Here is a 15,534-nt window from a genome sequence, read left to right as displayed (position 1 = left end):
ACACAACGCGTGTGCACGTGGCATCGTGACGTGTGCACAACGTGTGTGCACGTGGCATCATGACGTGTGCACGTGGCATCGTGACGTGTACACAACGTGTGCACGTGGCATCGTGACGTGTACACAATGCGTGTGCACGTGGCATCGTGACGCGTACACGTGGCATCGTGACGTGTGCACGTGGCATCGTGACATGTGCACAACGCGCGTACACGTGGCATCGTGACGAGTGCACGTGGCATCGTGACGTGTGCACGTGGCATCGTGACGTGTACACAACGCGTGTGCACGTGGCATCGTGACGTGTGCACGTGGCATCGTGACATGTACACAACGCGTGTGCACGTGGCATCGTGACGTGTACACGTGGCATCGTGACGTGTGCACGTGGCATCGTGACGTGTGCACGTGGCATAGTGACGTGTACACAACGTGTGTGCACGTGGCATCGTGACGTGTGCACGTGGCATCGTGACGTGTACACGTGGCGTCGTGACGTGTGCACGTGGCATCGTGACGTGTACACAACGTGTGCACGTGGCATCGTGACGTGTGCACGTGGCATCGTGACGTGTACACAACGTGTGCACGTGGCATCGTGACGTGTGCACGTGGCATCGTGACGTGTGCACAAAGTAAAGGATTGGCGACGTTGTTGCCGGCGGTTTGGTGACGATGTTTCTCGCGTTGCTTTACGGAGATCGAGAAAGTTTTGATTTAAAGCTTTCGATTCATATTCTTGGTTCTTTCGGTGAAGTCACCACGTTGAAGGGAAACAATAAAATATATTGTATTATTTTGTTTTATTATTTTATTATATATTTTGTAATACATTTTTATAATAACAAATATATAATAAAATATGCATTTCATTTTTTATATATTATATTATTTTATTGTTTCCCTTCAACGTGACTTTACCGAAAGAACCAAGAATATGAATATACATTTTGATTTAAAGCTTTCGTGACTGCAGCTAAATTCAGCTGACATAGCAAAGGGTGTTGAAAACAATACTATTTGTGTTATGCATAAATTAATGTTCAATCGCAACTTAGAGGTGTGAATCCAGGCTCAGATGTCCTTAAATGCTGGGATGAACAGTTCCGATTTCAGCTGCATGTGCGTACTGTGTTAACTTCCTGTTTCCATTCTTATAAAGAGTTCCAGAGGAAAACAAAAGTAAACTATTGTTACGCTATAACCTCCGTGTTCAACAGAGTTAATAGACGTTACTGCAAACACAAACTGTACACTGTCACTGGGTAAACAGGCGGTAGCGTGTCTAGAATCACGCCTGGCCACCTTCATCTGCTTGGCATGAATGCTTCCTCACTCCACCAAGTAATTAATTGAGGATCAATGAACATAGCTGAGGCTAACTGGAGTTTGCGTGTCTCTCTCCGTGGTGTGATGTTAACTACCTCACCTGGTATACAGGAAGTCGTGGGTTCGATTCCGACCCTGACGCCTGCTGTATATTTGGAGTTTGCGCGTCTCTCCGTATAGCATCTTTGACCGATAGACATTGACACACGTATTCTTGTTTCTTTCAGTAAAGTTACGTAGATAGAAAATAACAATAACTGATAATACAATTACATTAAATAAAGACTACTTGTGTTGCGATCAAAACGACGTGAGTTTTTTTGCTTTATTTACATTTATTTTTATTGTTATTTTCATTTAATTTTCTATCTACGTGACTTTACCGAAAGAACCAAGAATATTAATTCCTGTAGTCACCAAAGTTTTAAGTCAAAACATTCACACACGTTGACAAAGCCTCACCTTGTGTTGTTGTGGGCAGGTCGCTTCTGATAACAAGAGCGGTATAGCAGCTCAAGCGGGCTTGGCCTGGTGAAAAAGAAAATAAAAACTGCGTGAATATTGACATTAAAACAAAGTTACAAAGTGGCGAGCCGGGTGAAGACAAATTAAACTTAAGTGAGATAATTAAAGTGAATGCAATCAGGCGAGGGCAGGAGGCAAGGCCCCGCATGGCTAGGCCCCGAGTTTTAAAGTTCCAACCTGGACATCGATTCCCATGCTCGCTGCTACTCAACTGAGATCCCTGAGAGAGAGAGAGGCTCTACCTTGGTAAACAACAACAACCACCACCACAACCATGAGAATTTCTCACCTCGGATTTCAGTGCAAGCGCGGATCGGCAGCCTCCTGTTACCTCGCGACCTCACGCGTGTAAGCAGGTAACATGACGTAACTTCCGGGGTAAGAGATACGCCCCTCCCATAATAAGCGGCTCTGTAACTGAATAAATTATGTTAATGAGCCCGGCCCATATGTCGAGGGATGGGGCGTGGCTGCTGAACTCGTCGCAATGAACTCTCAACGGCTTCAACGAATACATTATGTTAATGAACCGCCAGTCACTGGGCGTAGCTTTGCCCAAATAAGGATTGGCACTGGATTGATATCGGCAGTGACCCAAGCGGAGGTGACGTCACGCTCAAGAGCGCTGTGGACGGGGGAGGGCTGAATACCTTGGTGACATGACGTCACTAGCTGCCACTTCATGCCGATGAGGTCATGGGGATGGAGTTTAAGTTGATTTAGATTCATTTTCCATTGCCCCCTCCCTTGAGTGCGTGAACTCAGCAACAACAACGTGGACATTATTGTGTATACGTACACACTGTGTACACTTTGAGGCCACGTGAAGTGTCAAAGGCTCGCTGGAAGGAGGAAGTCGCGTGACAGACTCAGCAGTTGCGATGGGTTAACCGACGGATGGCCATCGATTAGAAATCACATATCCCCGAGTCTCACCTGTGAGTGGCACCGCCTCACGCTGTTGTGGATCCCCACGTGGCTCGGAGCCTCAAAAGCTCCGTGACTCCTGGGTGGTGATACAAAGACAAAGATCCCCCGTGTAGCCTTAACAGACTGTTGGGGCAAGTGTTGTTAGCAAGTAGCAGCACCACCTATGAAGGCCGGCGCGGCACGCGAAGGGAGTGGGTGGCCAGCACCGCTCCCGACCGCCTTTGTCTCCCCAGTAGCGATGTTTGCACACCACACCGGGTACTCACTTGAGGCTGAGTCGACCTAGGGGAGGCCCAGAACTGGTTCAAATAATCGTCACTGGGTGTTGGCTGTGAGCAGGAATCAAACTCGGGTCGTTATGTTCGTAGAGCAGCGTACTAACCGCTGGACTACCGCCGAACACGTTACACACACACACACAGTACACACACAGTACACACACACACACACAGTACACACACACGGTGCACACACACACGCACAGTACACACACACAGTACACACACACACAGTACACACACACGGTGCACACACACGCACGACACACACACACAGTACACACACACATGCACGGCATGCACACACACACGCACAGTACACACACACGCACAGTACACACACACACGCACGACACACACACACGCACGGTACACACACACACGCACAGTACACACACACGCACAGTACACACACACACACTCACAGTACACACACACGCACGATACACACACACACGGTACACAGACACGCATGGTGCACACGTATGCACGGTACACACACACACGCACGGTACAGATACACACACGCACAGTACACACACGCACAGTACACACACACGGTACACACACACACGGTACACACACACAGTACACACACACGGTACACACACACACGACACGCACGGTACACACACACGCAGTACACACACGGTACACCCACACACAGTACACGACACACACACACGGTGCACACACACGCACAGTACACACGCACAGTACACACACACGGTACACACACACACGACACACGCACAGTACACACACAGTACACATACACACACACAGTACACACACACGGTACAAACACACACAATACACACACGTACGCACGGCACGCCCACACTCCTTCAGTCACGTGACTAAGGTTGACGCGCCGCCCCGTCTCCCGAGGTGACCTCTTGGCTCTCTCGTCTCTCCTCGACACGTAGATTCATTTCTTACTCTTACCTAGAAACTTCATTGTCAGTCTGTCTCTGCGGATGCAACTTGCGAGGAATTGTACTCACAAACTGTGGGGTTTACGTTTCAAATAAAGTGCCCAGATACCACGCGATAAGCCCCTTGGTGAGCCAGTGCTATTCCTATTTCCAATCCGTCAACATTAAAGTAGTTAAATGAACAATTTATTACCAATCGCCATATATATCAAAGGCAAAGTTGTGAATGTGTGCGTCTGTTCAAAATGTTTAGCGTACTTCCCAACACGCACCAAGCTTGAAATTTGCCATGTGGGTAATTTCCAGACTGTACACCGTGCAAACATTATAAAAATACACTTTTGTATATTTTTTTTGGGGGGCGCGCAATAATGGATAAGCATGAAAACACCACGATACATAGGACTTACTTTGATTAGAATCTTGGAATTGTGTACATGTTGAAATTGTTAAATGAGCATTTTGAGCACACTGCTGTTTTAATAAATGTTCATGATTCTGAGAATATAAGTGTAATTCTGAGCATCATAATGACCATATTGGAATTGTCATCATGAATGGGGGTACAATGATTTTTATAACAATAGGAATGCGGTTTTGAGCATGACTATTGATATTTCGGACTCATTTATGACAATAGATTGATGACTTTGTTTTGCTCATCAATCAGGATACTGTTAATGATGCGCATGCCCATAAATTGTTGAAATTACTAGAAATGCAAGTTGTGTATACTCTCCAACCCCATTCCTCTACCTACCCATTCCCTTGACGGGCTCCGTGCCCACTTAAACCCATGACGATGGCGGTGATGATTCCACCTCTCGCTGTAACAATCAAAGCACCTCCAACTTCTGAATGCAAAGGTGCTGGTTGGTGTAACGCCAAAACACATCGTCAACGCCGCTCCCAAGCCCGCCCTACGTTAGTTACATCGCTAGAATCAACAAAATAAAAAGTTCCACAGAGGAAACTAAAATGACATTACGCAATCCCCAAAGTCGCACGCGGTAGGCTACACGACTCGGAGAACAGCGTCAGACTTCAAGACTTGCATCGCCATCATCATTCTTCCTCTCCACAAGTCATCGCACGTCATTATTCAACAAGCTGCACACACGTGCAAGTCACCTCTCGACCCGCCAACTGCACAGTTAACGCGATCAGACCCGGGGGTCAAATTAAAATTGTGTCGTCTTTGGTGACGTATTGCAATCGGTGTCATTTTAATGATGTACGTACAGCAACTGCTGTACGTATATCAAATTATCATTGACAACGGGGTCCCCTTTTGCGGTATCTGCGTGTGGTCTTTTAATTATATAGATACGTAGTCAGTTCATTAGTATGGGGTTCCTCTATAAGGAATTGTAATTGTAAAATGTATTACTTAATAATACGCTTCCAGGCCGCACTTAGATTGTAGCAGTCAGAGCAGTTAAAATGACTGTACATGTGTAGGTATAAAATAAAATAAATTTAAATTAAATAAATTTTATTTATTAAAACATTTAATTTAACGTAGGTATAAAATGAATTTCAATAAATAAATCATAAAAAAGATTAACGTAGGTATAAAATAAATTTCATTAAAATAAAATAAATTTAATTTATTACAAATTTAATTTAACGTAGGTATAAAATAAAATTAAATCAAATAATGTAATTTATTTAAAAAAATAAATTAAACGTAGGTATTAAATTAAATAAATGTAATTTAAATAAACTAAAATTTTATTGATTACAAATTTCAATTAAATTTAACGTAGGTATAAAATAAATTTTAATTAAATTGAAATTATAAAAACTCATTCATTTATAAAAAAAAATACGTAGGTATAAAATAAGTTTCAATTAACTTAATTAAAATTTTAAATTTAATTTAACGTAGGTATAAAAGAAAAATTAATTAAATTAAATAATAAATAAACATTGTTTTCTACCTCCGTGACTTTACCGAAAGACGCAAAGAGTGTGGACCCACGTGACATCAAGGCTGTCCTAGTCTAGGCAAGGCCTCAGGGTGTACCGGGCCTTTCACAACAGCAGCAGCAGCAACAACGGTTCTCTTGAGAAAATGCTTTAAAAAATAAAGTCAACGTAGCTTACCTTGACACTCGCGAACTTTAATGATTAAAATAATTAAAATAAAACTAAACACTCGCACGCACATGGGCGCGCGCTGTTCAGCGTGTAGGGCATTGAAAATGGTAGCGTCCTCCCGCGATCTGATTGGTCGCCGCGTGCCAAAGTAGGGAGGGGGGGGGAGGGCCAGCGATCCGATTGGTCGAGAGGCAAACTTGGGAGCGTCTCCGGTGATGGTGCGCAGCGATTGGTCAACGGTTGTCCTATGCTAATTTTGGTATGCTAATTAATTTTAATCTGTATGCTAATGCAGTATATTTATCCATACTCATTAAGTTTAATGTTTATCCTAAATTAGTTAAAAAATTATGCTCGTTTAGTTAACTTTCTATGATAGTATCGTTATATTTTTTTATGCTATAACAGCAGTGCATACTGTGGTGGTACCTGCTATGATTACAGCAGGCATATTGTGGTGGTTACCTACTTTCACTAAAGCAGTGCATATTGCTGGGGTGGTACCTGCTAAGATTACAGCAGGTATACTGACTAGTGGTACCTGCTATGATCACAGCAGGCATACTGACTAGCGGTACCTGCTATAATTACATCAGTGTATACTGTGGTGGTACCTGCTTTCACTACAGCAGTGCATACTGACTGTGGTGGGTACCTGCTAAGGTTACAGCAGTGCATACTGCTTATATGCTTCATCACGTGTCGTGAATGTGATAGTTTCATCCCAGAAATGGTGTCCTTGACCGGCCCAGAGCAGACATTTCACTTTGCCTTAGAACCTGAGGTTGGGATAGCATTAGCAATTCCAAGTTCTTTATGTGACCAATAGCAACGAATTATGTGGCAAACATTTTAAATGAGTGGGTTATGACGTACTGTACTTCACTCTTATCGACCACTAACATAAGTCTGTGTTACTGGCGTTGTGCTGCCTTGGCTGGTACCAACTTAAATTTCGATTTAAAGCTTTCGTGACTGCAATGATTCATCTTCTTTGGTTCTTTCGGTAAAGTCACGTAGAATGAGAATAAAATAATAAATTGATAAAATAAAATAACACAATAATATTCTCACGACGTTTCGGCCACAACACAAGCGGCCTTCATCAGGTGAAGGGACGAGACTGTCTGGTAGGACAGCGCTGGAGTCTCGTCCCTTCACCTGATGAAGGCTGCTTGTGTTGTGGCCGAAACGTCGTGAGAATATTATTGTTATTTTATTTTATCAATTTATTATTTTATTCTCATTCTACGTGACTTTACCGAAAGAACCAAAGAAGATGGTACCAACTTCTTCTTTGACCACGTGGACCACGCGGATGAATGGTCTACGCGAGTCGAGCGACCGATGGAGAAGACCTATGGGGGCACGCGGCGGGAGACTCTCAGGCGAATCGTGGAAGTCGCGTGACAGAGGCCACGCGTGGAGGATAGATGCATGCTGGTGAGACGTCGTCTTCAGTTTAATTTAAGTTTCATTTGTCAGGTGTAGAGCCCTGTGAGCCGTGCGGCCCTTGACTCGGGTGCAACCGCAACAAAACAAAAACGTGAACATATTCATGTTGTGGGTCACTGTTGACGATGTGGGTCCCTAATGACGAGGTGAGTGTCCATATTCATGTTGTGGGTCAATGTTGACGATGTGGGTCCCTACTGACGAGGTGAGTGTCCATATTCATGTTGTGGGTCACTGTTGACGATATGGGTCCCTAATGACGAGGTGAGTGTCCATATTCATGTTGTGGGTCGCTGTTGACGATGTGGGTCCCTACTGACCAGGTGAGTGTCCATATTCATGTTGTGGGTCAATGTTGACGATGTGGGTCCCTACTGACGAGGTGAGTGTCCATATTCATGTTGTGGGTCACTGTTGACGATATGGGTCCCTAATGACGAGGTGAGTGTCCATATTCATGTTGTGGGTCGCTGTTGACGATGTGGGTCCCTACTGACCAGGTGAGTGTCCATATTCATATTGTGGGTCAATGTTGACGATGTGGGTCCCTACTGACGAGGTGAGTGTCCATATTCATGTTGTGGGTCTCTGTTGACGATGTGGGTCCCTACTGATGAGGTGTCAATATTCATGTTGTAGGTCGCTGTTGACGATGTGGGTCCCGATTGAAGATATGGGTCCAGATTAAAGAGGTGAGCGTCCCTTTTGATGTGGGTCTCTATTGACGAGGCGAGCATCCCTGTTGGCGATGTGGGTCCCTGATGACGATGTGGGTCCGTGTTAACGATGTTAGTACTGAATTGGTCCTCGTCTAATAGCCTATATGTTCTACCATATGTAAACCCATACGACAATAAATGTTACAATACATAGCATGTATAAGAATTCAAATTCATGTCAACCACCACTCACCCTCCCCTCGACTCACTCCCACGCTCAGCCCTCCACTAGGGTACCCCCCCCCCGCCCACACCGGTGGCAGAGGGCCTTGTTGGACCCAAGACACCTCTCCTTCTTTCCACAAAGCTACAAGACAATCAGAGTCTAGTCGTCCTACACATCGTCAGCAAGACGGATGAGGTGAGCTACGTCTGGCTGTGTGTGGCGCCGAGCGTGAAGATTTTCTTCTCTTCTGCAGCGTGCGTCCACGTCAACTTTCACCATCAAGCGCGCCCAGACTCCTCCACGGCTCCGCTGCCTCTCCTGCCCTCGTCCTCCTGCTTCCGCTCCGTCCGATCGCCCCCCTCTCCTCCCGCCCCTTGCCGTCTCTCTTCACACGCGCACTCCGACCTCCCTCGCCTTCCACGTCAGGAGGGACGCCCGAGATCACTCGTCCTGCCCGCACCAGCGGCTCACCCATCGTCTGACCGCGTCTCCGTTCATGCAGGTAAGGGCACCATCACGGCGTAGCGGTTAGCGGCGCTGCGCCATTCTCGCTCACGGCCAATACCAGCGACAATTAGGGGCCGTCCGTGAATGACGTCACACACCTAGAGGGGGGGGGCGGGGTCAGACATTTGTGACGATGTGTGACAAGGGGGGGGGGGGTTTGAGAAGCGTGACGTGACGTCACATCAAATTGCGCAACTTTAAATAAACAACACGTTCTACTTAATTAGACTTTGTAATGTTTTCTCCTACATCAGAGTGCAGCGCCACATTAACTACGCACTACAATGACAATAGTTTAAAGGGATTTGAAGCATGTTTTTTTTTTGGGGGGGGGAGGGGGGCAGAACTTTGTGACGTCATAATTGAGGGGGAGGGGTCTGACTTTGTGACGTCGTGTGACGATGGGGGGTCAAAAATCCTCTAAAATCGCGTGACGTCATTTAAGGTCGGCCCCTTACCTGAAGCAGTCCTGAGCGTCACTTAGGTGGACTCAGCCATAATTAAGGAGGTGGTGAGGTGGGTGGGGGTGCTAACATCAGAATTTGAGAGACGAGCGGCCAGCTGTGGTTCTGTCCACACCAGCCCCTGGTGTTGTTCCATTGCGACCCTCACCGGTGCTCGCTAACAGCGCACGCCCAGTGGGAGTCGATGAGTCCGTGGGTTTCTGTGCGAGTCCGTGGGTTCACGTGTGGGTCTGTGGATGCGTCAGTCTACATTGGGGAGCCTTTGTCTTTGCATTTTGGGGACTAGTGCAGCACTAGTGTGTAGTAGTGTATAGTAGTGTATAGTGTAGTGTATAGTAGTGTATGGTGTAGTGTATAGTGTAGTGTATAGTAGTGTATAGTGTAGTGGATAGTGTAGTGTATAGTAGTGTAGTGTATAGTGTAGTGTATAGTGTAGTGTATAGTGTAGTGTATAGTGTAGTGTATAGTGTAGTGTATAGTGGTGTGTAGTGTATAGTAGTGTATGGTGTAGTGTATAGCTTAGTGTATAGTGTATAGTAGTGTAGTGTATAGTGTAGTGTATAGTGTAGTGTATAGTGTAGTGTATAGTGGTGTGTAGTGTATAGTGTAGTGTATAGTAGTGCATATTGTAGTGTATATTGTAGTGTATAAGTGTATAGTGTAGTGTATAATAGTGTATTGTAGTGTAGTGTATAATAGTGTATAGTGTAGTGTGTAAGTGTATAGTGTAGTGTATAATAGTGTATATTGTAGTGTATAGTGTAGTGTATATTGTAGTGTATAAGTGTATAGTGTAGTGTATAATAGTGTATTGTATAGTAGTGTAGTGTATAGTAGTGTATAGTGTAGTGTATAAGTGTATAGTGTAGTGTATAATAGTGTATTGTATAGTAGTATATAGTGTAGTATATAATAGTGTTTAGTATAGTGTAGTCACTGTAGTGTATAGTAGTGTAGTGTATAGTGTAGTGTATAGTTTAGTATACTAGTTATCACGTGACTAGTGTAGCTAGCCAGGTGGTGACCACACTCGTGCGTGCATCTCCACTCGTCCGTGTTTGCAAGTAAGCGCTCGTGTGCGTATGTGCACCCGCGTGTTTGTTCGTGTCTGTATGTACGCACACTGTTGCACATGGTTCGCTCGTTTGGGTGTGTAGTGGAACGCACTGCTTGTGAAAACGTTGCCTCGTTACGCGGTAAATGATGCGGCACAACAGGAGGGAACTGCAGGGATGAGGCTCTCCACTCTTGGTGCCGTGAATTAAAACAGCGCCAGTGTGGAGAATCCTGTCCCTACAGCTCGTAGCTGTGACGGAGTGAGAGTGATCAGCGGACAGCCACCATGGTTGCCAGGTAAGGGGAGACTTCACCCGGAACTCGCCTCCACACGTGTTCCCTGTGAACATTGTCGCAATAAACGTACGATCAGGAATCTTTAAAATATCCGACCTTTGTTGTTCCGCAACAATATTAACGCTCAAACTCGTATCGAACTCTTCATGAAGTCACTTGGTCAAACAGTTCAGGTACTCGGCAAAGAATTTCACCACCCGGTATGCAACAGTTAAACAATCTACTCCAAATCAACACCGAAATGTCAAATTATCATCCACCATTGACTTCCACATCGATGGAAGCCATTTGCCACGACGTCCAAGCCATTAAACACCGGAACAACGAACGTGCCATTCAAGTACATCTTGAAACCCATTATCTGAAGTAGTTGGTATTAAACAATAACTAAATAATAGAAACACGTTTACAATATTGAGCGAAGTTATAGTCACAGACTTTTTTCAACTTTAGCTCAACAGGACCACAAAAGCTCAGTAATGTGGTGCATAATGAATCAATCTGATTGAAATCATCAACTGGCCAAACACTTTTCGATTTCAACATCACCTTATAAAAGAACAACATTTTAAATATAAGCGCACAACTTTATCTATCTGTGATGAGCGCTGCACTTTCCGTTGTTTTCATGCAGGGGGCGCTGCAAACCTACGCACCCCCTGCATGGACGACGGAGGCGCAGGGACAGACGTTCGATTACGTTGGAATCGATCTGCAGACAGCGGTCTTCTCGCACGGCCAGCTCCGTGTCGCCTTATCTCGATCCCGCAATCCCAAACAGGTGAAAGTCAGCATCGAACCGAACCCCCGGCAAGGCCATCTACTTAACGTTGAGAGAAAATTCACTCGAAATGTCCTTTTCAATGAAGTCTTCCAGGTGTAAATTGATACAAGCTTTTAATGAAGAAATAAAATCATCTAATTCAAAACACAACACAATTCAAAGATGTTTCATTTTAAAACTTCAAAACGGAGAACGGGGTACTTGCGTGAAAGCGTCCTTCGTGTGCAAATGTTGTGACTTTCCTGGCCTGAAGGCCGTCAATGTGTTGGACCATTATTGGTGCACAGCGTCTCAACAACAGCAGTGTGGTTTGCTTCAACCGATAGGTACGAACATCCAGACGTCAATCAGCAAGGAGCACTTCTAGTCCCAGTTAGACAAAATCTACGTCAACACGTAACACAAAACTACAATTCGTGTTGTAGAGAATGTGCCTCCTCCTATACGTGTAACTTTCAAGTGGTATGCCTTGTAACTGATGAATGATCCGAGCGTGCTCCCTATTTCAAAGACGATGAGTTGCTTCAGAGGCAGATGCTTCGTGAAACACAAAAGTACCCTTTGACCTGTATCACAAGAACAACGGGTCTCACCTGAGTTCTCTGTACAGGTTACTTCCAATCACACACACACTTTGTCCTAACATCACTTATTCAATGTTTGACCCTCAGACAAAATGTTACATGTACGCGCACAATCAGACAAGTATTCATTCTAAATCATTGACGGCCATATTAACAACATTGAATTACTGCAGCGAAATTGACTGCATCACGTTACATCGTATTAACAAGAAGTTATTTTACAAATACGCACCGTCTGCTTAACAGTGTATGTACAACGTACTATTGTTGCGTCATTCAAAACGAGTAGGCCGTTGCATGCTGGCGTCTGGGTCAAAATGTATCAAATTCTAAACATTACGCTACAAATAGATCACGGCGTTTCAATGGCAACACAAGCAATCGTCATCAGGTGGGACAAGCACAGCAGCAACAAGAAACTGCTGGAGTAGGCGCCTACTACTTCAGCAGTTTCTCTTGCTGTGGTTGTCCCACCTGATGACGATTGCTTGTGTTGTGATCTAAATGCCGTGATCTGTTATGTTTCTACTACGTGGTGACTTTACTGAAAGAATTCAAGAGTGTGGATTCCTGCAGCCACGAAAGCTTCGAATCAAGATTGCCTACAAACTACACAACTGAGATGACGCATCAATCATCGCCCCCTACTGACAGGCTCTTGTCCACATGCAGGCCGGTGCAGGGCCACCACCTTGTGCCACACAGGGGCAGCTGCTACTTGGGGATGTTTCAGACGAGGTACGACACAAAACTCTTGAGTTGCTGAGGCGGTTAAGAAAGCACCGTGTAAATGCAATTATTATAACATAGTGAATGCTTGGGGGCTTATTGTCTCTCGCTCCTGGTTAAAGATCTACCCAACCCACAGGTCCACAAAGACGGGCCGCTCTTACCCTGCAGGTTGAACCAAGGAACTGATTGTCCAACTTCACGTTCTTGTCATTAAAGGCCTGTGACAAAGGTGCATCTATTGGAGCGACATTGTCTCAAGCTTACACATCTACCGGGTCTCCACTTGACTTTGTATTGTCTCGGAGGAAGTCCACCCACACCTCCACTTCCACAAACTGCTGGGAGTTGCCTCGCTCTGCCTCACAGTCAGAATTCTCCTCCTGCTTCACGTTGCCTCCATCGATGTGAAGGTCCCATTTTGGATTTGAATCTTCATCTTCACATTTCACCTTCACTTCTTCACTCTTCACCATCACTTCTTCACATTTCACCTTCACTTCTTCACATTTCACCATCACCTCTTCATATTTCACCTCGATACCTTTAAAAGTGTCGAAGCTGGGATTTTCCTCCGGTTCGTGTTTCATGAGGGATGGGCTCATTGCGGCACTTTGACTTTCACAAGCTGATTTCAGACTGCACTCCTTGTGGATCTTCTGATGCTTGTGCGTTCTCTGGTGTACTTGAAGATTTGATGAATTTGCAAATGCCTTCCCACACACACTGCACTTGAAGGGTTTCTCTCCCATGTGTGTTCTCTGGTGTTTTTTAAGAGCAGATGACCGTGAAAATGCCTTCCCACAAACAGTGCACTTGAAGGGTTTCTCTCCCGTGTGTGTTTTCTGGTGTCTTTGAAGATTAGATGAATCTGAAAATGCCTTCCCACAAACACTGCACTTGAAGGGTTTCTCTCCCGTGTGCATTCTCTGGTGTTTTTTAAGAGCAAATGAACCTGAAAATGTCTTCCCACACACACTGCACTTGAAGGGTTTCTCTCCCGTGTGTGTTCTCTGGTGTGTTTTAAGAGCAAATGAATCTGAAAATGCCTTCCCACACACACTGCACCTGAAGGGTTTCTCTCCCGTGTGTGTTCTCTGGTGTTTTTTAAGAGTAGATGAATCTGAAAATGTCTTCCCACACACACTGCACCTGAAGGGTTTCTCTCCTGTGTGTGTTCGCTGGTGTGTTTTAAGAGCAGATGACCGTGAAAATGCCTTCACACAGACACTGCACTTGAAGGGGTTCTCTCCCGTGTGTGTTCTCTGGTGTACTTTAAGATGTGGTGACTGTGAAAACGCCTTCCCGCACAGAGTGCACTTGAAGGGTTTCTCTCCCGTGTGTGTTCTCTCGTGTACTTGAAGATTTGATGACTGTGCAAACATCATCCCACACACACTGCACCTGAAGGGTTTCTCTCCTGTGTGAGTTCTCTGGTGGGTCTTAAGAACTGATGGCCATGCAAATGCCTTGTCACACACACTGCACTTGAAGGGTTTCTCTCCCGTGTGTGTTGTCTGGTGTCTTTGAAGATCAGATGAATCTGAAAATGCCTTCCCACACACACTGCACTTGAAGGGTTTCTCTCCCGTGTGTCTTCTCTGGTGTGTTTTAAGAGCAAATGAACCTGAAAATGTCTTCCGACACACACTGCACCTGAAGGGTTTCTCTCCCGTGTGTGTTCTCTGGTGTTTTTTAAGAGTAGATGAATCTGAAAACGTCTTCCCACACACACTGCACTTGAAGGGTTTCTCTCCCGTGTGTGTTCTCTGGTGTGTTTTAAGAGCAGATGACCATGAAAATGTCTTCCCACACACACTGCACCTGAAGGGTTTCTCTCCCGTGTGTGTTCTCTGGTGTGTTTTAAGAGTAGATGAATCTGAAAATGTCTTCCCACACACAGTGCATTTGAAGGGTTTCTTTCCCGTGTGTGTTCTCTGGTGTTTTTTAAGAGCAAATGACTGTGAAAATGCCTTTACACACACAGTGCACTTGAAGGGTTTCTCTCCTGTGTGTGTTCGCTGGTGGGTCTCAAGAACTGATGACCATGCAAATGCCTTGTCACACACAGTGCACTTGAAGGCTTTCTCTCCTGTGCGAGTTCTCTGGTGCTGTGTCAAATTTCCAGTCCGATCCGTGCTGTATGCACGCTGGTCGCATTGTTGACTTGTCGTACCGAGCTGCTGTGCTGACTGCCTTTGCTCCATCAGACCAGCGTCAGCTGCAGACAGAAAATAAGAATATCCACACCATCTACACGTCAGTATCGAGCCATGGAGGAATTAATATATACAGTCACACGTGACTTACACGTCTATATTCATTCATATATTCATGACTAGCTGTACTACCCGGCTTCGCCCGGGACTTGGATCCACCACGTCCGGCCGCCTTTGTCTCCCCAGTGGCGATGTTCACACCACCACAGCAGTTACTCGTTTGAGGCTGAGTCGACCTAGGGGAGGCCCAGAAGCGGTTCAAATAATCATCACCGGTGGTGGCCGTGAGCGGGAATCGAACTCGGGTCGCCGGGTTCATAGCGCGGCGTAGCGCTAACCGCTACACTACAATGCGTGACGCTTCCACACACACACACACACAGATACAAAGATCCCCCGTATAGCCTTAACAGACTGTAGGGACAAGTGCTGTTAGCGAGCACCTATGAAG

General features: G+C 45.5%; 1 pseudogene; it reads right to left on the bottom strand.

Annotated features, from left to right (window-relative positions):
• Positions 1-15,534, bottom strand: part of LOC142915783 (uncharacterized) — a 34,472-nt pseudogene that overhangs the window by 200 nt on the left and 18,738 nt on the right.

This window comes from Petromyzon marinus, unplaced genomic scaffold (genome assembly GCF_048934315.1).
Source record: "Petromyzon marinus isolate PM22_M1 ecotype Great Lakes invasive population unplaced genomic scaffold, UKy_Petmar_22M1.pri1.0 PM_G_Scaffold_35, whole genome shotgun sequence".
NCBI lineage: Eukaryota > Metazoa > Chordata > Hyperoartia > Petromyzontiformes > Petromyzontidae > Petromyzon > Petromyzon marinus.
Note: the sequence above shows the minus strand (reverse complement) of the source record. Positions and strands in the feature narration are given on the sequence as shown.